Source organism: Anser brachyrhynchus, assembly GCF_964034855.1.
Source record: "Anser brachyrhynchus genome assembly, chromosome: 2".
Classification (NCBI taxonomy): domain Eukaryota; kingdom Metazoa; phylum Chordata; class Aves; order Anseriformes; family Anatidae; genus Anser; species Anser brachyrhynchus.
The window spans coordinates 121,100,230-121,121,769 of record NC_137695.1 but is presented as its reverse complement, the minus strand read 5'-3'; the positions used below and the strand labels follow the sequence as shown (position 1 = coordinate 121,121,769).

The window sequence follows — 21,540 nt, the reverse complement described above, 5'->3', positions numbered from 1 at the left end:
AGATCCTCTTTGCTCCCTACTATTCATTTAAAAAAAAAAAAAAAAGCTGCTAATGCTTTGATTCAGGATACGATAGCAAAGTTTTGTGAGCTTTTCCTCTTCGTTTACAGGGCATACAGTAACCTCCCCCCTAACCCTGATCAACTGCATCTTGAGGCGGAAATGACCAGCTTCACTGCAAAGTGACTTCAGATTCATTCCTTCTACAGCTTCCCTATAAGCAAGGCAAGACCTTTAGCATCACTTATTCAAAGTGCAAAGTGCAACAAATAAATACTGTCCTCTTTATTTGCCTTTTTACAGAAACAGCATGTGGAAAATGTCACAGTGATCATGACAAACTCAGAACATAACAGTAAAAAGCAAGAGTGTGAAGGGCTCAGTAGGAACATGGCTTTCTATACAGTCTTCCAATTCTTATTAAAAATAAAAATAAAAAATGACACGAGTGATGCAGGATTGTGAGCATAAAGCTGGATAACGTATGTGTGAAAAACTGAGGAACTGCAACTGTCATCTTAAAAGTATGAAGCAATGATAACCGAGAATTTGTCATTTGGCAGCCCAGGGGTTGCAGAACGTGGCATGGTGCATGCCCCATCAGCTGGGCAAGGACCCGACCCATCCACCCTTCGTAATCCTATATGATTTCCTAGCAGGGAGACAAAGGCATACATTTTTCTTAGATATTGCACTGTTCAGTTTGGCAACTATTTTCCTTTTCGTTATTTTTATCGAGACTCGTGTAAATACAATATTCAACACAGAGCTTTGACCTTTTTTGCCTATTTGACAGAATGCCACTGAAATGTTTCAATAACGTAGACCTTACCATTAAAAGGATGCTATATATACAGGAAGTGGTCTGGTCGAAATGCAGGATAAGATACAAGGATCCCAACTTGTAGGGCCATGATGTTCAGTATAGCTGACAAATTAAAATATGTGATGTGATTTCTGCCACACAACATCAGAAAATATACATTGCTTAAATACATTCTTGCTGCCTGCTTTCTGAAATAGCAAATCACATTTTATGCTAAACAGCATACTGTGCTTCTAAGGCTGATATCACCCCAGTGTTTTCAAATACGTTTTTCTTCAGCTAATACCAATTTACTATGAAAACAAACTACTCTATAAACATTGCCACAACATATATATATAAAATGTATGTTAATAAACCTTCTAAAAGGCCTAGATTGAAACTGATGTCTCTGGAATGAAACAGCAGGTGTGTAGGATCTAGCAGATCTCTCTCTCTAATACCACAAGAAGCTGCCAGCTTTCACAAAACGTCTTTAGTTACATTTTCTATTTATGCAAAAGAATAATGTAAATGAAATAGCTGTTTGAAAGTCAATCTCTTTTTTTAGCCAACATCTCAGTGCTTTGAAGTGCCAGTAAGATGCTGTATTTCCAGGTTTTTAAAAGAGAAGAACAATCTTTGTGCCTGAAAAATTATGTTCAACTTCAGAAGCATCCAGAAGACACTGAGGTTCCTGAGATTGTCAGGTGTTTTACCCTTCAAGATGTTCATCCTATTCCTACTTCCTCCACAAAACAAATAAATAAATAAATAAAATAAAACCTTGTGTTGGGGAAACAATGCTTACTACTGGTCCTGCAAATGGGACTGGAAAGCAGATTGCCTTATATTTTGCTCTTTTTAGAGCAACCTTGGTTCTCTGGGACACTGATGAAGAAGGTAACAAACAGACAAGCAAACCAGACAGAAAAAAATGGAGCTAAATAAGTGTTTGCCTTCCACTGTGAATGCAGCAGCAGGAAGCAGGTCTATGAACAGGAAGACAAGGTAAGATATAGCTTCTGGGTTCTGATTTGGTTTCTTGCTTGTGATTTTCTGCTTTCTTATAATGGTATATGCTATTGAAATATTTTTTCAGACATAGAATCTTAGAAACTACACATTCAATAACTGGAAGTAATCATGTAGGGCGATTATTTTTCTCTTCTTGACAACTCCTAGATGGAACTTAAACTATTTTTGCCATAAAGTAACTGGGTTTAATCTGCTCCATTACTTGTCCACTTCCAGTCTTCATTGTGAGGTGGCAGCTTCCTTTACGTCAAAAGTATGGTATAGGGCAGAGGTTAACCCCATGAATGAACTTGCTAGACTTTTAAATTTCTGTAAGATATCAAGAAACAACAAAAAAAAAAAGTGGGAAAATGTAAGCAGGAGGAGGTCCCTTTCATTTGACCATCTGTTTAGAGAAATGTAGATCTGTAAGGGTGAGGTTGGGTGCAATGGTTTCAGAAACATGATCAGGACATGGCTGTTTTCCAGTCAAACTGACGATTCAACTTTATTTTTTGGTCAATCCACCGGTAAAGTAAGGTAGACAAAAACTCCATTTTAAATGAGACTCTTCTGCTCTGCGGACTGCAAACTGTTATGCTTTGCAAACTGTTACATTTTTTTCTATCATCAGAGTCCAACTTCTGGACTCTTGTTATTTTGCTACTTATTTTTACTCCTCCTTAAACTGTCTATGTACCGCCTGAAAATATTTCCCATTGTAACCTCACTTATAATCCATAGTTACTCATTCTGACATTTTGTGCAAGGATAAATTCTTCTATTGCTTAATTTTCAGTATATGTATATCATTCTTAAGTCACGTCTTTGACATTCTCCATCTGAAGGTGTTGAGCAGAGGAATGAGCAAAAGTCTTTCACGTGGTAGTTTCACACTGATGGCTCGCTAATAAGCTCCACCACGCCGCTCACTCACTCCACCTTCTCAAAAGAATAGGGGGAGAAAATATGGTGGAAAAAGACTCATGGGTTGAGATAAGGACAGGGAGACTACTCAGCAATTATCATCACGGGCAAACAGACTTACCATAGGGAGATTAATATAATTTATTGCCTATCAGTAGCAGACTAGAGCACTGAGAAACTAAAAGCACACTCAAAACACCTTCCCCCTATCCACCTTCTTCCACCGCCTCCCCCCAAGTGGCTCCCCCCTGCTCCTGCGTGGGCTCCTCTCCACGGGCTGCAGCTCCGGCCCGGGGCCTGCTCCTGCGGGGGCTCTCCATGGGCCGCAGCCTCCTCCAGGCCACATCCACCTGCTCCACCGGGGGCTCCTCCACGGGCTGCAGCGTGGAGATCTGCTCCGTGTGGGACCCATGGGCTGCAGGGGACAGCCTGCTCCGCCAGAGGCCTCTCCACAGGCCGCAGGGGAACTGCTGCTGCCTGCCTGGAGCACCTCCTGCCCTCCTGCTGCACTGACCTGGGGGTCTGCATGGCTGCTTCTCACCCCTCTCTCTTCCAGCTGCTGTTGTGCAGCATTTTTTTTCCCTTTCTTAAATCCCAGAGGCCCAGCCAGCATTGCTCCCTCTCTTGGATCTGGTCAGCAGCAGGTCCCTTTTGGAGCTGGCTGGAGCTGGCTCTGATCTAACACGGGGCAACTGCTGCTGGACTCTTCTCACAGAGGCCACCCCTGCAGCCCCCCAGCTACCAAAACCTTGCCACGTAAACCCGATACACACATGAATGTTGATAGACTGCTTTGGAATAGCCTTGAAATGTAAGAATGATTAATTTTCTTTGTGTTGTCAGGCAGGCTTTTTGTTTTGTGGTTGTTGCTTTTAATTTCAATCAAAATATGTTAATTCAGAACACAGGTATGAGAGTTTGAAATGAATATTTTTCAACAAGAAACAGCACTGATGGAAAGTACTTCAAGAGAGTAATTTGGATTCCGTATCTGCACGTACGTGGGACCACAGTTCTCGTGCTTGCAATCAAAAAGGTTCTGTTTTACTTGCACGTGTTAGCAGCACTTTGGGGCATAGCCAACTAACAGGGCATGGGAGAAGAATTCTTGTTGGGGCCACTGGTGTTAGATATTAAGAACCACAAGTGGTTTCATAATACTACTTGAACAGTGTGATCAAGGATGTATCATACCATAATAGCACGTCTGCAGAGATGAGCACCTTCTGGCCTGTGCTGACCCAGTCCGCCGTGTTCTAGGAGGATGATCTTTGTCAGTTATTGGGGTAGTACAGATAACATGATCCTCACCATCTAAGTCTCTGATTACTACTTCTACAATTTCATTCCCTGTAAAAGAATTACAGTTATTTGATCGTTCTTAATATCAAGATCTTAATATGCTATCACATCCCAGCAAGATGAAGAATCAGTCTGAGCAACTTGTGATCAGTACTTCAAATATGATAATTGATCCTTATTTGAAATGATACTATAAATCAAACTGCCATTCTTCTAGAATGCTCTTCCTGAGGGGGAAAAAAAAAGAAAAAAAAAAAAAAAAAGAATTTACCAAGATGAAATCTCTTTTAAAAAAATAACATTTTAAATTATCATTTAATCCCCATTCCCATAAATGCTACCTGCTTCTTGCAAAGACATACACCAAAATGATTAATTTAAGCTAACGTAAGTAATATCTCTGTTGAACTTTTCTGTTGATGGTGTATGTTTTGAAAAGATCTTTATTCTTATTTTAACAGAGGATCAAACTGTTTGCTTTGTGCACTCAAACAATTCTCAGTTTCTGAACACTTTAACTGAATCAGCTACGGGGCTCCAGCCTGCATAATGTGCTGTGCCCATATTAGCAGCAAACATTTTAAATATCTACGAGTAGAAACTCAAAGAGCTCTTTCATATTCATGAATTGGTGTTAAGTTGTTAAAATATTGTTAATTCTACCAGGTATTTTCATGAATTGAACAGTCATGTAGGGGCCTGAATTTTATTTTATTTTTTAACATAAGACCTTTTCAGCCAGGGGCCTTCTCTACTATTGGAAATACATTCAACTGTTTATTGGTAATATGAAAAGTCTTGAGCCTGGACACAGTAGATAAAGCAATAGCAGAAAAATTACATTAAATTATTTGGATTTATTTGGTATATTCACTGCAGAAAAATGTACATATTTTCCCATAAAATTGAAGCTTTCTTTCTCGGAAGCAATTTTGAGGCTCTGAAGGAAGAGGCTAAAGTTTATCCTAAAGAATAAACTGATGAAGTCAATAGTAACAGATTTTCAGAATTAGAAGTTTCCACATGGGAACTCTGAAGGAAATCAGATATGGATGTCATGAACTATAAATGCATAGGTGATGTATTGCTAATGACAGGCTTCAGTGTCCAAAGAACAAAGCATAGCAAATATGCCAATGTTCAAAAGCACTTGAGAAGACACCATGAAACTACAAACCTGTCAGACAGAAAATTGGTACAAACAATAACAACAATAATAATAAATGAATTAATGGACACCTGGAGAAATATATAATAAAGAATAATCAGCTTAAGTTTTTGTAAATGAAAGTCAGGCTTCCCACAGTTTTGGGGGTAATGAGTAAAAAGCTCAAATGAAACCAGATCTAATAAATTGCTGCTGTCTGTGAAGCTATTTGTCATGTGAAGAAAAGAGGATTAACATAGAGATCAGCACAGTGGTTAAAAGACATGAGAAAGGAGAAAGCTTAGACATCTGCCATACTCAGCGGTGTGCAGATTTGCACTCTCTTGTGCAAATGGAAAGGTGCTGGTATCTGAGCCCTGCTGCCTGTGACAAGGACAAAGCCTGACACAGCTCAAGGAGTATCAAAACATTCTTCAATGAACACTAAGGCTCCCTGAGAGAGTCAAAGCAAGGTTGAATGTTGAGGCATCAGACCCAAGCACCCATTTCCAAGTTGCCAGACAGCAGCAAATCTTTTTACACTTTTGTAATCATTCTATGATTTTGACATACCAAGTAACCATTTGCCTCTGGTGCAGAAATCTCTGCTGTGAGCCTGATTCCTAATACTGTAAGTAAATCATGACCATGTGCTTTGATATAAATCCAAAGTATGGAACAGAATCTCTGTATTACAAACACAAATGAAGTTAATGCTTATTTTAGCTTTCTCTCCAAGTGATATAATATATCTACTTCATGGTATATGCATCTGTACTCAGTGCATTGGTGTCCCCCAAGGATCTGCACTGGTATCTCTCCTGTTCAGTATAAATGACTTGGAAAGGGGGGTTTACTAAGGAATACATATTATCTCACAATACCAGAAATAGGCAAAAATAAATATTCAGGTTGTAATGCTAAAGAATGCTCGCAGTACACAATAAAACTGTACCTCATTCCCACAGGTTCCTGTGGAAACCAAAAGTATTCTGGAGTTCAGGAAGCAATTAGAGCAATTGTTGGGGGGAAAAAAAAATCATCATGAGGTTACATTAAATACAAAGATAGAAGTAACGTATCTGGCTCAGGAGGGTCCTAAGCTGCAGAATGTGAAAAGCTGAACAGTACACTGGAGGAGATGTTAGTGTCCTTGTCCACCATGAGACAAAGGCTCTGGGGCTAGGCGTACCTTTGAACTGCTACAATAAAACAGTTCTTACATACTTACTTTTCCAGTATAGATATAAATAATTTCAAATATCACTACACGATTTCATAAATGAAGCACGAGAGGCAAGGATACGTTCTCATGCTTTCTGTTTATCTTTTTTTAAATTCAGGTTAAATGAGAAGTTGGGGATGTTACTGTTCTAAACAATAATGCTGACATATTGCTTGCCAGTTGTGAAATTCCAAATGCAGATTTAAAAAAAAAAAAAAAAGTCAACTTCCTGTCTCAAGTCTGGGTAATGTATATATTTTCTCTCCTGGGTGCCTGAAATGCACAGGCAAATATCTCAGTCAGAGAATCTCCTCAGTGCCACGTACCTCGGGTACCCAATTTAGAAGAGGGCTGGGAAGTGCCTTGAATGGGGAAAGTCCATTTTTTTAATCATCCTGTAACTGGACATACACCAAATTGACAGTGTGACCCAGTATGTCTCAGTAATGTTCTCAAAAACTTGTCCAGGTACTCTGCTAAATCCAAAGTCTTTGTGCAGCCATATCGTGAAGTGTGCTCTGTCAGCTGTGGCTGCAGCTAGTGCTGACACAACGGCTTGTGGCTTTTCTGCTGCTGACACTTGCTGGCATCAGAGAGCTTTTTCTAATGGCCTTGTAGCATTCAGCGAGGCACAACCATGCTGCTTGGTGTCAGTCTTCAGGTTGTGCTTTCATTCCTAGTCAGTATCTTCTTAACATACGTAGAAAACTAATCAAAATAGTATCACAGAATCACAGAATTACAGAGTGTATGTATTATCTTTGCTTTGTTTTCATCCCTATGAAGGAATTCGCTGTTATCTGGGGACTCAGGTGTCCCTTAGGAGGTTTTTCTTGTGAGGGAGTTACCCTCACCCCCTTCATATTTGTTGTTTATAGGCCTGAGTGAGCAGCCTGCATCAAGGAAAAATGTAGCATCACAAATTCCTCACTAAATGTCATTTCTCACTGGAAAATCATCGCAGGCAAAATCTTCTAATCATTTCCCAGCCCACAGTGCATCATTCTTCCCCATAACCAAAGGTACGGGGGGAGATGCTCTTCTGGACAGGTGGGAAGTGACAGAGGACAGCAGGACAGTGACTGTGGGCCCCCAACCAAAACAGCATGAACTAGGCCCACATCTGGAGTGACGTACATTGCAGCACATCGCAGCTATTGAAAAGAAAAATGTAACTATTCTTGTCTTTTTTCTTCTTATTTCATCTCGTAAAACACTAGTGTCCTCCTTAGGTAATTGTTATCAACCACAGTGGTGGTTTGGGGGCCCAGAGCTGTCAGGAAGTACGGTTTGTAATAAATAGGGCCCGGAGCCAGCTGACGTTCCCTTGATGTGTTGACTTCTAGCTCCCTCTTGTGTACCAAATCTTTACTGACAGACAGACTACTCAAAACATGAGGAAACAGCAGGCAGAGAAAATATAAACTTCACTACTTTTAATAACATGATTTTAGTGCTGACAGATCTTCAGATGAAGGGTTGTCATTCAAAGAAATGTCTCCTATTTATTAATTATTTCATAGATGGCAAATCAGTTGGGTTTCTTGTATAATGATGCTCCAGAGAGTAATTCATGTTGTAAAATCTAATTTGGAATGCAACATTTTTGAAACATCTAGCTGTAATGATATTTTTTTAATACGCCTCCTAGAATTGCAAGGCCTTTTTTCCAGCCATGATCAACTGTAATCATGAACACCTGGTTAGCGTGGCAAGTGCAGCAGGAATCTTGCGAGTCTACAAAACATCGGAGTGCTATTACGAATTAGATCTACGTGCCAATACCATTCCATGGAGATCTCAGAAATGCTTGGCTTAAGCAGTTTGTACTGACACATCGAGACTCGCAAAGAGCCCGCAGATATGAAAGGTGGTGGCGTATCAAAGGGGAGGATGGCGGTAGGTTGCCTGTGTGGCACAGGGAGCTCACTGCAGATTTTCTTGGCTGACTGCAGCCTGTCTTATCTCCGCAGAAGAAGGACAATACATCTTGTAGGTGTTAAGTGGAAGGGAGCCCCGCGTACAGGTTGTCTAACAATTCCTGTTGCCAGTTTTTCTGTGGATGGATATTCAGAGTCCTGAGCGGGACCTGGGACTATACACTTGATTGGAAAATGGTTTTCAGGTTCAGGAGGCTTTTTGGCAGAATTTTCATCAAAAATCATTCAAATGAGCTGTGTTTTAAGCTACGTAACCACTCCATATCCTCATCTGTTTCACTCAGAAAAGCTGGCTGCTACAGTCCTGCCCATTTCATCAGCCTGTGTGTGCTACCCAAACTCTCTTAATTCTTTCTGACTAGAGCTCTCAGATTGCCCTATGAGAATGTGAACTGCATATTAATAAATGCATTTTGTTTCTTCTGCCAATTGATAGTGTTACTTGGGTGTACATTTGCCACCTATTACTATTGGGTCAGATTCAATATTGATAAAAGATCACATTCAGCTTTCTTCATTTAACCATAATGTCTATAAGAGCAGACCATCCAATCCAGGCATTATAACTTTTTACACATTAGCTGTGTACTTTTAGGTCGCATCATTCCATCCATTGTGGGTAAGTTCCTGAAGAATCACAAAGTGTTTGAAGACAGCTTTTGAACTGTTAGCAGAAGTGGGTTTAATTGTACCTAATATCTGTTTTCACACACATTTGAAAAGCCATAGGAAACTACATGTAAACTCCTGTCTTAAAATAAAGTTTTTACAGTTGCAAAATTGTAGTATAATGTAGGTTGGGAAAAATCTTTGGAGTTCTTTTGGTCCAAACCTCCAAATAAAAGCAGGCCCAATTTGGATCAGGTTGCACGGGACCTTGTGAAGTCAAGTTTTGATTGTCTCCAATAAAAGAGATTACATATGTTCATCAAGCAATACAAATTAGATGAGATTCAGTCTTCCCAGGCTAACAAGATGGTATTGTAGGTACAAAGCAATATCAGAAGAAGAAGTAATGGGTTGAAGCAGTATTTACAAGTAGGGTGTTTAGATTTTATGACTATAAATAGTTCTTACTGACATGTTAACTGTGATATCAAAAGGTGAAGACCATTCTGAACTGAAAGAATGCCTGGTTTGTAGATGAGTGTCTGGAAATGCATATAAAATGTTAAATCAGCCCATCTTTTTATATAGTTCACTGAAAAAATCCTCTGGAAATTATGAATCTTAACCTTAGATACATGTGCATCAATCATGGTAGGGGCCACTAACCTTCAGGGTTATTATTACCAATATGCATAGCATCCTTAAAATATTAAGTCAAGACTGCTAATATATAACTAATTAGTACCAGGACTTAAATAGTATTACAAAACATTAAATTCTGTATATAATACTATGGTGCTTTTGAGATAGTTTTAATCTTTCTTTCTTTCTCTACTTTTCAGATTATTCTGGAAGTAAACATGCAGTCATCACAATGATGGAAGCCTTAGATTCAGAATTATATCATGCAAGAAAACGCAGCTTTAAAAACACAATCATTTGTCCTTCTTTTATTAATAGTAAATTAGCTAGAGGTTTTCAAACCCAGTTAATGAAACTTACGTTATGTTTTATCTCAAGTAAAAAGTAATCACTAGTCACTAGATATGCCATATATAGTCTCTAGCTATTATAGGGTTGATTTTCTTTTCAGTTCAGTATTTTTGCCCCATTTGCACACAGAACTGTTTCTCTTGGTTGAGAAATCCCAGATTTGCATACAATTAATAACTGACGTGTATAAGAGACTGTAATAACCTTGCAATCAAGGAATGGTTAGGGGTGCATGGCAGTATTTAAGGCAAGCTCATTTGTCAGTAGAATGGGGACTGCTGAGGGTCTTTGCTCCAAGTACTTTTGGCACCATCATTATAGTTACGGCTGCCAGGATACCTGTCACCTATGGTTATTAACAATGCCCCAGTATTAGCAGGTACTGTACTTCTCTGAGTGAGAATAGTTCTGGTGATATTATCTGGTGGGTTGCTGTGTTGTAGTGACAAGAGAGGTTGCAGGCACTGGTTTAGCCATTGCAGTAGTGGAATATCAGCAGTCTTGTTTCTTCAGTGCTCTGTTCCTGCTTCCACTGCTCATCATCCTGAAATAGCATATTTTATACAGAGCTCCTGGCTGTAAACAGGCCCGGGTCTAGTCTATTTAGTTGTCAACCCAACCTCTACAGAAGAAAAGAAGGAGATGTGGAGACAACTGAACTCTTAAGCACAGAACATCATATACCATGGATGAGCTGGGAAGTTTTCAACACCACAGTCAATGCAGGCACAAACTTCATTAGGGTCTGAGCAGGGCTTGCATAAAAGTTAGGTATTAGTAATTAAAATTCACAACATCACAAAACTTCTCAGTTTATTTTGATCATAGAAAGAACAAATTGGATTGGAGACTCCTGTCCAGGACGACATGAGGGGAAGGAGGGAAATTCTTGTATTAAATGATTTCTGTGCTAGAATACAACTCAAAAGTAAAGTTTTATAATTCCATAATGCTTTATTTCTTGTTTCACCAGAAACCAACTTTTACTTCCTGCTTATGATGCAGAGTATGTAGCCAGCAAAATCATGGATGCAATTCAAAAGGAAAAGTTGTATCTATTTATGCCTTTGATATTACACTTTTTGGCTTTTAAAATATAAAATTGTGTCTTCCGTCTTTTATCGTTTCATTCTTTCCTTTTCCATATGCCTGCAAAATCAGCAGGGAGGTTTAGTTAAAATGTTCCTTTAGTTAGCATCCCTGCAGTCAAACCAGCTGTATGAATTCAGTTATGAAGAAACGGTGTTTTTAATTTTTAATAATTTAGGTGACTAGCATTCCTCTTGCAGCTTCTGTCTCTAATATACTTCTTAAGCTATAGTTGGGTATAGAAATCAAAATTTTTCATGGGATGGTTCACTGGGAACGCTGTGGACTAGAAGCTGTGTGCTTCCCATAACCACCTCCACTAATGGCTGGGCTTTTCACAAAATTGTTCAGTCTGTATTAAGTTTTCCCATTTGTAGCATGGGAGTGACAAATGCATTATTGCCAGACCTTAGAAGCATTGTGCACATTATGAATTTATATGCATTTATTTAGTAAAGTGCATTTTTCTAATTAAAAAAATAAAAATAAAAAAATGAGGCTGAGCCTTTGTCTCATCGGTTTCATTCCTTGAAAAATAGTACTGGTTATCCATCCAATCTTACCCGGAGATCCCCAGCAACTTGGATAAAGTTGTTGATCAAAAGAAAAAGGATTGAAAGCAAATTATTCTTAGGACCTCGAGTGCCATCTGATTTTTTTCAGTGAAGGAAAAAAAAAAAAAAAAAGCATGTTCATTCTTTGACAGAAAATTTGCTTCTTGTATAATTTTTGACAATGGTCAGCATGCAATATAATTCTAAATAACTGTCCTTTAATACTGATTCTCAGCCACAACCCGCTGTCTCATTTTGTGACAGCATTCTACTTACATATTTATCTGAGCTCTCAGTAAAAGTCAGTAAATCCAGGCAGGGATGTTTGACTTCATCTCCTATTCTTTGAATTCTCAATTTCTGAGCAAAATCTCAAAACATGAGAAGAAGGAACTATTGTTCACGCAGAAAGAAAAGCCATAAAAAATTTAACATCTTTCACATTTTAAAAATCTTAGAAAGTGTAAATAATCCCCCTCTAAAGATTTAGTGAAGCATTACCACTTACAGTAAAGAAACAAGCCATAAAGAATTCAACTGTCTCTCAATGAAAATGAAGCTAGCACAAAACAGTCCTAAGGGAAAAAAATCCAGAGATAAATTCTAGAATTAGTTACACAAAAGTATGTGCTGGTACCCATCAGTAAAACATACCTTTTGAGAGCATATTTTGCTTATACAGGAAGCTGTAGAATCAACTGTCTTATAAAGAACATCAGTCATATTCAAATTACAATCTTTTGGAGGAAAGGAAAATTTGAATAATACTAGGTCCCTTTGTAACATAACAAAAATCTTTAAATAAACGGGTGTCAACCACACACAACTTTAATTTCTCAGCAATCTCTGTAATATCTTGGACATTTCCGTGCCACTCTGTGACACGACCTGAGCGCCTCAGATGGAGCTCCGGTGGTCTTGGCCATACACAGTACACTCTGACGCCTGATTCCCAGACGAGCAGAGAGAGGCTCATTGCAGCAGCTTGTCTTATTACATCCGCAGGCTGGATGGCTCAGGGCAGCTTAGTTCTTGTCCCACATCAAAGCTTCTTCTGGAGGAAGAGGTTTTTTAAAAACCTCTGCAGAAACCAGTGTATATTGTTTGATGTGAGATAACGTATACCATAGATATTGTTATGCAGTACCCTTCTAGACTCGGACCTAAAATGTCTGCATGTAGTTCTTGGGTATGTGATGCACAGTCATAGCCAGCTCGGGATAACCATCTGAAATTCACAGCTCTAGTGAAGACAGACATTGTGTGGAGATGGGGATGTAGCCTTTATATTTGATCAAATGGTTTAATCCCACTGTTCTGATATCCTCATCTCTAACCTGGGAAGGAAAAAAATAGTGAAAGTGACGTAAAGTACAAATATATTGTCTCTGTTTTCCACTCTTACAAGCTGTGGACAAGGAGGCTTCACGCTTATACAATTTTTCAGACTAACCAGAAGTAGAAACTTCATCTCTTTATTTTTATACAGAGAAAAAATATTATTGATCTCTATATTATGTCATGATTTTCAATACTTTATATAATTTCATGAGGTAGAAAAGGCCTAAATCAATCCAAATTGCTCGGTTATTAACAGATCAAAATTCTACCTTGATTACTACTATAGATTTTTCTAGTTCCTTTCTTCAGTCAGTAAAGTGTCTCTGTTCAATACTTCAGATATTTCAGGATGCCACAGACTGCTAATAACAAATAATGGTTTAAATTTAGAAAAATAATGAATACACATCTAATTGCCATTAACAAATGCACAGAAATGTTGCTGAAGCCACATAGATGATCAGGTGGTTATCCTTTTCATTAACTAACCTCAGCTGACAGTACTGCCTGAGAGAGCAGTGATTTAAACAGTCACAAGGCATTGCTCAACGATTTCATAAACTCCATGCTTCCCGTACGTTCATTGATCAAACACATTGTGTTGGTGGAAGTGCCATTCTAGCAGCTCCTCTATCAGTTAGTCCATCGCAGCCTTCACAGAAATGTTGTTAACAAATGAACTGTTAATATTTCCAGTATGCATTTTGAGTGCCCTTTATTTCATCATTCTCCTGATTTCTTACTGCTGTCAGGTTTAGGATGAGATGAATCCTACCCAGCAATGCCTCCTCTGTTGCATTGCCTGTAGGGGAGCCTAGACAGATTGTGCAGGTACAGGTGCATACATCGTAGATGTCTCCTTAGGATTACATGAATTCCCCATATAGCAGGGTGGCCTTCCTATCTAATAGAGGGAAGACTCAGAAATTTCAGATGGTAATTTTTTCACTGCACCACTGTAGCAATTCTTCATTTGAAGTGTTGCTTGTCATTCCACCAAGCCACAGGCTGATGATTATTTGATGATGAAGTATTTCTTCACAAAATTGTTCTATGCTACTAGTAGTTCAGACATTCAGGGAAAACATGGTTGCTGTTCTGATATCCACACTTGTAATTTGGAAAGCACAGAAAATACAGTGACTTAATATATGTGTAAAGGTATTGCTTCTATTTTTCACTCATGAGAGATAAAGAGATGATGTAGGGACAGAAACTGATGTTTTATTCCTGATTTCTTTCTCCTGTTTCTCAATTCCTCAGTCAAAATAAAAAGACTCACAAATCATAAAAACTGATTATTTTTGATAATTACTACAAAATATGTTTTTACTGTTAACATTTTAAAATCATTAGCATTTTAATTATAAACTCATGGCCTTACAAATGCATTTTTATGAAGTACAGACAAGCCAGGCAAGTCATTAGTTCCATATCCAGAAACTACTCAACAAATAACAATGTTAAATGATTTATCTTTTAGCTAACTCAGCTCCTTCTAGAAGATGCATTTTTAAAGTAGCAGCAATGATAGATAGGCCCAGTACAAATAACAGAGATGTTGACACACAATAATGCTCCGTTATCTAAACCGCCCCACCTGGTAATTAAGAACTAAACAACTGTTGTGAAATACTTCCATGCTCTAAGACACTAAGAGCTCTGTAGCACCTCAGCTGCTGTCAATGTTGCCCGTGCATTAGTTCCAGCCATTTTCCTACATTACAGTTTTGGTGGGGGGGTGGATTTTTCTCTTCCTTCAGACCTTATAGTAAGCCAAGTTGCTCTGATGTGCCTTGCTAAAGTTAAACTTCTGCAGTACTTTATCACCAGAAAAACATATCCAAAATAGATTCTATGGATTTGGTTCTAAATCCCCTTGGTTTTCATTTTATCAAGACCTGATATAATTTTCAGCTCTATCCTAATATATTTTAATGTCCTTCCTGAGTTTTTGACATTAGAGAATATACACAAAGTTCAGTTGACCTATAAAGTGATTTTAGTCTAGTACAGTAGAAGGAAAGCACACATATAATTAACACAAAGTACCAAAATATGAAAGGGTATGTGTGTGTGTGTGTGTAAATATATTAATGGTGTAGCTGTAGCAGTTGACCTATGTATATCTGAAAGTGGGTCTCCAGAAGTTTTTAATTCTTGAAATTTCTCCAGTTGAGTCACACATACTGACTTTTACAGAAAAAGAAAAAAAAAAAAGTCAAATTTGTGTTTTTAAAAAACATGACATAATGCTTCTTTTCTCACTTTTGTTTTTTTTCCTTTTATTAGAATAAATACAAATTTCATGCAGATGCAAGTGTATATATTCTTATTTTATACTTACACACATGCTTTCCTTTCTGCAATAGAGGGGGTTAAAGTAGGCTAAAGTGTAAGCAGTGTCTTGTGTTGGATGATATGCTAGGAAGCAACAGAAAATAAAGAGGATGCATCCTCCTTCAGAAGTGGCAGTCGTGAAAAAAAGTCTTTGAAAGATACTGAGATCCTGACAGCAAATAAGCATAAAGTAGGAAATCGGGTTAGACCCGATGGCTCCTTCATTATCTGAAGTCCTTCAATACCTAGCTTAAATTTTCCTGCACGTTGAAGGAACAGTGGTGCCTTTACCGCTAAAGTGGTAAATTTGAGAGTCCCAAAATTAATCAACTACCTTAAATTAAGAGCAGAACCGTGTCTCTAATCATGCCTCCTTCACACTCAGGAGGTGAGCTCCCACACTTTAATCCCACGTGGAAGTGGAAATTAGAAAAAAATTGTTTCCGTTTAATATTTAAGCCGTGTAACATTGGACCATGCTTTCCTTATATATATTTCCTTATGTCTGCCACCTCATAAACTGGTGATGTTACCTTAAGATATGTAATTTTTAATATATAAATATATTCTTTATATCTATGTTACTTAATAAATAATGCATAATACTTAATACACAATACATAAATAATTCTTTAATATATATATATGACATTAATTTCATCATAGCTGATTGCTTTCTATGCAGACTTTACAGTGGCTTTCTAAATAATGATTTCTTTCAATTTTCATTTTTTATAGTTTCCTTTCCAAAGAAAGTTGGAAAACAACTTCTTCCAAAGAAAGTCCATAAGTTTAGAGTTAGTTTAGAGAGTTGGTAACCACTGCAATAACTAATTAAGAATCAGGAAGAAAAACACCATTTCTTTTATGTAAGAAACAAGGTTATTTGTTTATCAACAGAAGCATTAAACAGAGTTACTAGATAACAACCTACATAATTTTGGAATAATTGTACATTTCTCACAGTGTAAAACATATGTGATTTCAAACACACATATCTGCAACTGATGTATTGTTTGAGTATATTCTCATCACACGCACTTTGTAAATGAAAGGCATGTTTCCAGCTTGGCGATGGCATCATACCTAATGATGCTAATGCTGATTGATTAGATTTAGTGGTTAGTATTCCACCAAATGCAAAATACTTTAAAAATAGCTCCTTTAACATTATTGCAACATAGATGCATTCAGATACTTATCAATATAACCTATTAAAAATCTAAGTAGAAAGTGCAGATTATGAACGCTAGGAGATTTTGAGAATACTAGACTTGTAACATGGTGTTTCTCTTGTACTATTAATGGGAATTGTCAACTTTCTGGGAAAATACAAGGAAGAAATATTTAGCATTGAATAGCATTACATGCAAAAGTGAGAGGTGTGACATTTTTAGTTCTTCAGTACAAATAAATCCTTTTTTGTCCTAATATTTTGCTTCAATTAAATATTTTTGCTTACAGCTTCTTAGCTTTCTTATTAGGGATTTATCCTTTGTGTTCTTCATATGCAACTCAAAAACTACCTCAGAGACATTTCAGTCCCTGGAATTCTTCTCTGAGACTTTCGTATTATCCATATTTCCTCCACACAAAAAGAGCACTGCTGAGAAAGTTTAGCTGCAGATGGGATTAAAAGGCAGCATGCCTTAAACCGTGATATGGTTGAAGCTACCATAGGGCTCTAGGTCATTGACAAGGCAAGCAACACAGAGACACTTTGTTTACTCAGAAAAAAATAAGGCAAAACAAATGTTTGCCCACTGGCATGAGTGCAGAAGGGTAAAACAGAATTTCTTGCTTATATGTTGTTCTTCTGCAGAAGAGTAAATCTTTTATGATTATGTTTTGTTAAACTGTGACACTTGGAAAAAGTGATTAACCACATAGAACTAGGATATTTTTTCTAATTCTACAAAGAAGTTGTAGGCAATATTTAAGCTGTGTCTGTGATGAATAGCCTAATGTGCCCTGGCAGCTGTTCCACCTAAGTTTTCCTGTAAACTGCTCTGGTCAAAGATCAGAATTACATGTAACAATTGAAGTTTCATGCTTTTTTTGGCTTCCTGAGAATCAAATTTTTTAGCAGGATACCAAGGAAAAATGAAAAGCAGCAAAGTTGCTTCTGCTTTCATCCTCTATGCTTAGTCAAATGTACAACAGCAGTGCAATGCTTTGGGGGATGACTAGAAACAAGGACAGTGTTAGTTTCTCCGCTGAGTTGATGACTTATGCCTGGCTGTTACAGTAAGCGTAAAACCGTGCTTGTGGTGTTCACTAGGCAGTACATCACAGGCACACATCACAGGCTAGCCCCCGCTTGGCTCTTTAAGTGCACTTTCTCCTCATCTTTGCTGGCGGGGTCCCAAATGTTGCTAAAATGTAACAGTAAAATAATATTCCACTCGTTGTAAACATGACAAGATCCATTTTCAAATCCTCCTGACTATTAAATAAAACCCATTTATTAGAGGCAAAGACTACAAAAACTCTTTCTTATAAGGAATACTTGTTTCCAGATATATTTCTTTCAGCCTGTCATAGTCAGAAAGAACTAACCAGTTTTCCTAAAACTATAAACCACAATAAGGTAATGAAAACCAACAAAATAGAAAGCTATATGGAAAACTGTTTTTATCATCTGTGCCAAACCGGTCTGCAAACCATAAGGTGTGGGAGAACATTTTTGTTTCCTTCATGAGACATGACTTTTATCAAAGGACAGCAAGGAATTGCAGTCACACATCACAATTTGGGGAGAAAGTGCTAACAATTTGGCAGAAAGGGGATTTATCCTGAGCAGGTGACGGCAGAATGAATTACTGCCTCTGTATTACCGACAGGCATCTCAGGAAGGAAAGTAAGAAAAAGCTATAGAAAGACACTTAACCTTTTATACTTCTTTTCCCCACCAAAACTCTGCATAGGTTCAGAGGATTTGGACCCCTGCTGAAGTATGGTGAGATCCAGAGCACAGTGGAGGCTGTTGGAGAGCTCGAGGTTGACCAGGTAACTCCGTCCTGCCCCTCACCGATGGGAACATTTTCTGTCACTGTTCACAGACAAATGCAGACACCCAACCACACTTTTGGCCCTTTATGTTAGAGCATGTAAAGCTGCTCAGAATCCCCCAGGCATTAGAAAAGATACCTATAATTTATGTTACCTCAAATAACAGAGGACTGCCCTCCCACTTTTCACTTCTCTCAGGAGATGGAGCTACCAGGTAGGTATGTGGCATCAGAGCTCTCCATACCTGGGTGCTTTCCACAGCTACACAGAAGTCAGGGAGAGGCTGATGTCCACGTCACGATTTGTTCTTCCCAGAGCACTGGGGTTTTCAGCTCGCCACAGTGCCAGTCTTCCCACAGATGACTCTGATCTAAAAAGTAAAGATTCTTAGTATTTCCCTTAATTTAAAGTTTATGAAAAAAATGCATTCTCCTGTAAAGCATTTTCCTTCTTTAGCATCAATCAAATTATATTTAAAGGGTCATTAACTTGTCCCATTTGATTAACTAGTCCTCTGAACTGGACTAGCCTTAGCTGGTATCAGTCAGGTGGAAAGTCTCATTTAATGCAGCAACCCTCAGTATACACTGTCACAACTCAGTCTGTGATACCAATGACCTCCTGCCTCCCAATAAATATGGGAAAGAAAATCAGGAGCTGGCAATCATTTTAAGAAATACGTAGTCTTGCCTTATTAGAAAGGTCTTGGGTGACACCATAGCCCCAAACAACTTAATAGTTGACAGAAATAACCATAAAAATGTCTAATTCAGTGGTTATACACATTTTCATGCAAGCTAAAAGTGTTCCCACAAGACTGATATATCCCTAGCCTTCTTCTGGTCCCCAGTGTACTTTTCCCATCATGATTCTGAGGAAAAGGGACCAAGGGAGGAGTAGGTGACTCAGAAAAAGGAAAAGTCAGTCTGAAGCTGGCTGCTACCATTCTTAGCACAAACTAAAACAAACAGTTAAAATAGTTGTCTTTGTCTGGAAGCAAGGACGCCTCCTCTGAAAACTGCTACTTTGCGAGCTGCTGCACCACACTGAGAGGCAGCAAAGCTGTCTTCACTGTCAGTAAAATTCCCCAACTGGACCCAAAGTGGGAGAAATACAGGGGTTTCTGGTGCTTTTTGTAGACACTCTCTTTTTAACCAGTCAAGGTGAAACGGGTTTAATAAATAAATGTCTATGACTCTATGGCATCTATTCTCAGATGTCCTATTTTTCTCACAAAAACACAGAATGAAGAATACCAGTTAAATGAATTGGAGTCTTTCCCAGTTTTTCCTTCTAAATATTATGAGGTTGTTTGCTTCGCTCACACATGAACGTCTTCCTTTTCATCACCAGAAACCACTGAAGCACTCTCCTGAGCTTAAATAGCAGAAGGAACATTTGCTGATGATGCTTGCTTACATTCAAAATATATTACACAGAATTACAGCACACTCTAGACTGAAGATCTAACTGTGCAGCACTTATTTATACTAATCTGTATTCTCCCACCTGAATGTCCCACAGCAGTAAGTATGTGATTGGTCTCACTTGATTTTGGCTGGCTGAAGGACAGGCGGCAGACCCAAGCTACTCGCTTCATTGCCTGATTGTTTTATGGCAGCATGAATCCTTCTGCAGCAATTTATTTCTACCAGCCAATGAAGAAGTTTGGATGATTTTCCTATCCTGAGGTGTCTGTTTCAATGGCTAAAAATGGGGTGGAGGAATTCCACTCTGTGTTCTTAGGGTTATGAGTTCAAATATTTGGGCTTTGACTATTCATCATGAAAGAGACAGGAAGCATCATTACATAACAATTTATATGCAAGTTCAATGTGGTCTTAAAAATTAAGTATTTAGCACCAAAACATCACAATGGTGTTGATGTGTTTAATTTTTCCTTCTTTCTTCACTTCATAGATTAGCATTTATTTAGAGTTAATACACTTGTAATAATTGGGTAGGCTGGAAACAACAGACTCAGAGGTGGATGCTGCAGGCAGTGCAAGCATTACAACAACTGAAGTCTTTCCGATGATTATTGAATTAGCTGCAGGTGTTCAAACGCATTTATTTTAGGTAAGCAGCCTTCCTCTGGTAAAATCTGCCTCACATCACAGTCTCTGCAGAGATAAGTGCCAAGGGAACGATGTTTATGCATTACAGGACATTATCGTCTCTGGGCTGCAAGGAGTGCTTCTGAACAAGCCACGGCAAACGTGTTCCCAGCTAGATGGATTTCTTGCCATTTCTCATCCACATCTCTGGAAAGGCAAACCTGTCATGAAAAATACTGATGAAGACATGAAGTTTGGGTTCAAATTCTGTTTTTTTTGTTTGTTTGATTGTTTTGTTTGTTTGTTTAATCTCTTTCTTATCACATGGAATTGCTGGAGTACTTTATAAAGAGTGCTTTGTGTGTTACCTAGAAATGATGTTTTTCATTTACGAAAACTAAAGCTGCCACAGGATAAAACGATGATGGTCCTTGTATGGATAAATAACTACATACAAGGTAGGACTATTAGCAAGAAGGAACAGCAGGTGGAAACCATCCGCAGAGGGCCGGGACTCAGCTCCCCGGCAAGCGGGGCCCCCCGAGAGCCGTGCCCAGCTCCTCCCGGTCCTCACACCGACTCGCCTCAAACTCCCGGGCCCTTTTCTGGCCGGGCGGCGCTGAGGGGCCGGGCCGAGCCCCGCCGCCGCCGTTCCCCTGCTCGGCCCGCTGCGGCCTGCAGGTGGCGGCCCCGGCCCGGCCCTGCCTCGGGCCTTGGCTCCGGACCTGATCCCGAGCGGAGCGCGGCCCGGGGAGGGGGGCCGGCTGCGGCCCAGGGGCTGCCGGCCCGCGGGGGAAGGGACCGGGGGCAGCGCCGGGCTGCACCTGCAGCGGCCAGGCTGCGGCCTCCGCAACGCTTGGCGTGAAACCTGAAAGGCAGAAGGCTCACTTTTCCCTTCCCTTCCCTTCCCTTCCCTTCCCTTCCCTTCCCTTCCCTTCCCTTCCCTTCCCTTCCCTTCCCTTCCCTTCCCTTCCCTTCCCTTCCCTTCCCTTCCCTTCCCTTCCCTTCCCCTTTTCCTCTTTTTTCCAAGCTGCCAGTGGCTTCTGTTTCCCCTCCCAACTAAGGCGCACACTTTTATCGTGAGACCATTCACTTTGGAAGAGACTGAGGGGTCAGTTCTCCTTTTGCTGCTGCCTTCTACCCGCTGCCTACACAAGCCCCCAAAGTGAGCAGCGTACCTTT

General features: G+C 39.2%; 1 long non-coding RNA gene and 1 pseudogene across 2 annotated transcripts; one reads left to right on the top strand and one right to left on the bottom strand.

Annotated features, from left to right (window-relative positions):
* Positions 1-1,608: 1,608 nt before the first annotated feature.
* On the top strand, positions 1,609-11,814 carry LOC308190717 (short-chain dehydrogenase/reductase family 16C member 6-like; annotated as a pseudogene). Its single transcript has 7 exons — positions 1,609-1,816; positions 6,167-6,219; positions 6,604-6,667; positions 8,075-8,198; positions 8,959-8,982; positions 9,815-9,959; positions 10,939-11,814. The product of its transcript is annotated as a short-chain dehydrogenase/reductase family 16C member 6-like (transcript).
* Positions 11,815-12,383: 569 nt separating this feature from the next.
* Positions 12,384-19,800, bottom strand: LOC308189401. Its single transcript, XR_013946345.1, has 3 exons — positions 19,558-19,800; positions 18,546-18,671; positions 12,384-12,945 (listed from the first exon to the last, which is right to left on the bottom strand). It is a non-coding gene; the product is annotated as an uncharacterized lncRNA (long non-coding RNA).
* Positions 19,801-21,540: the final 1,740 nt, after the last annotated feature.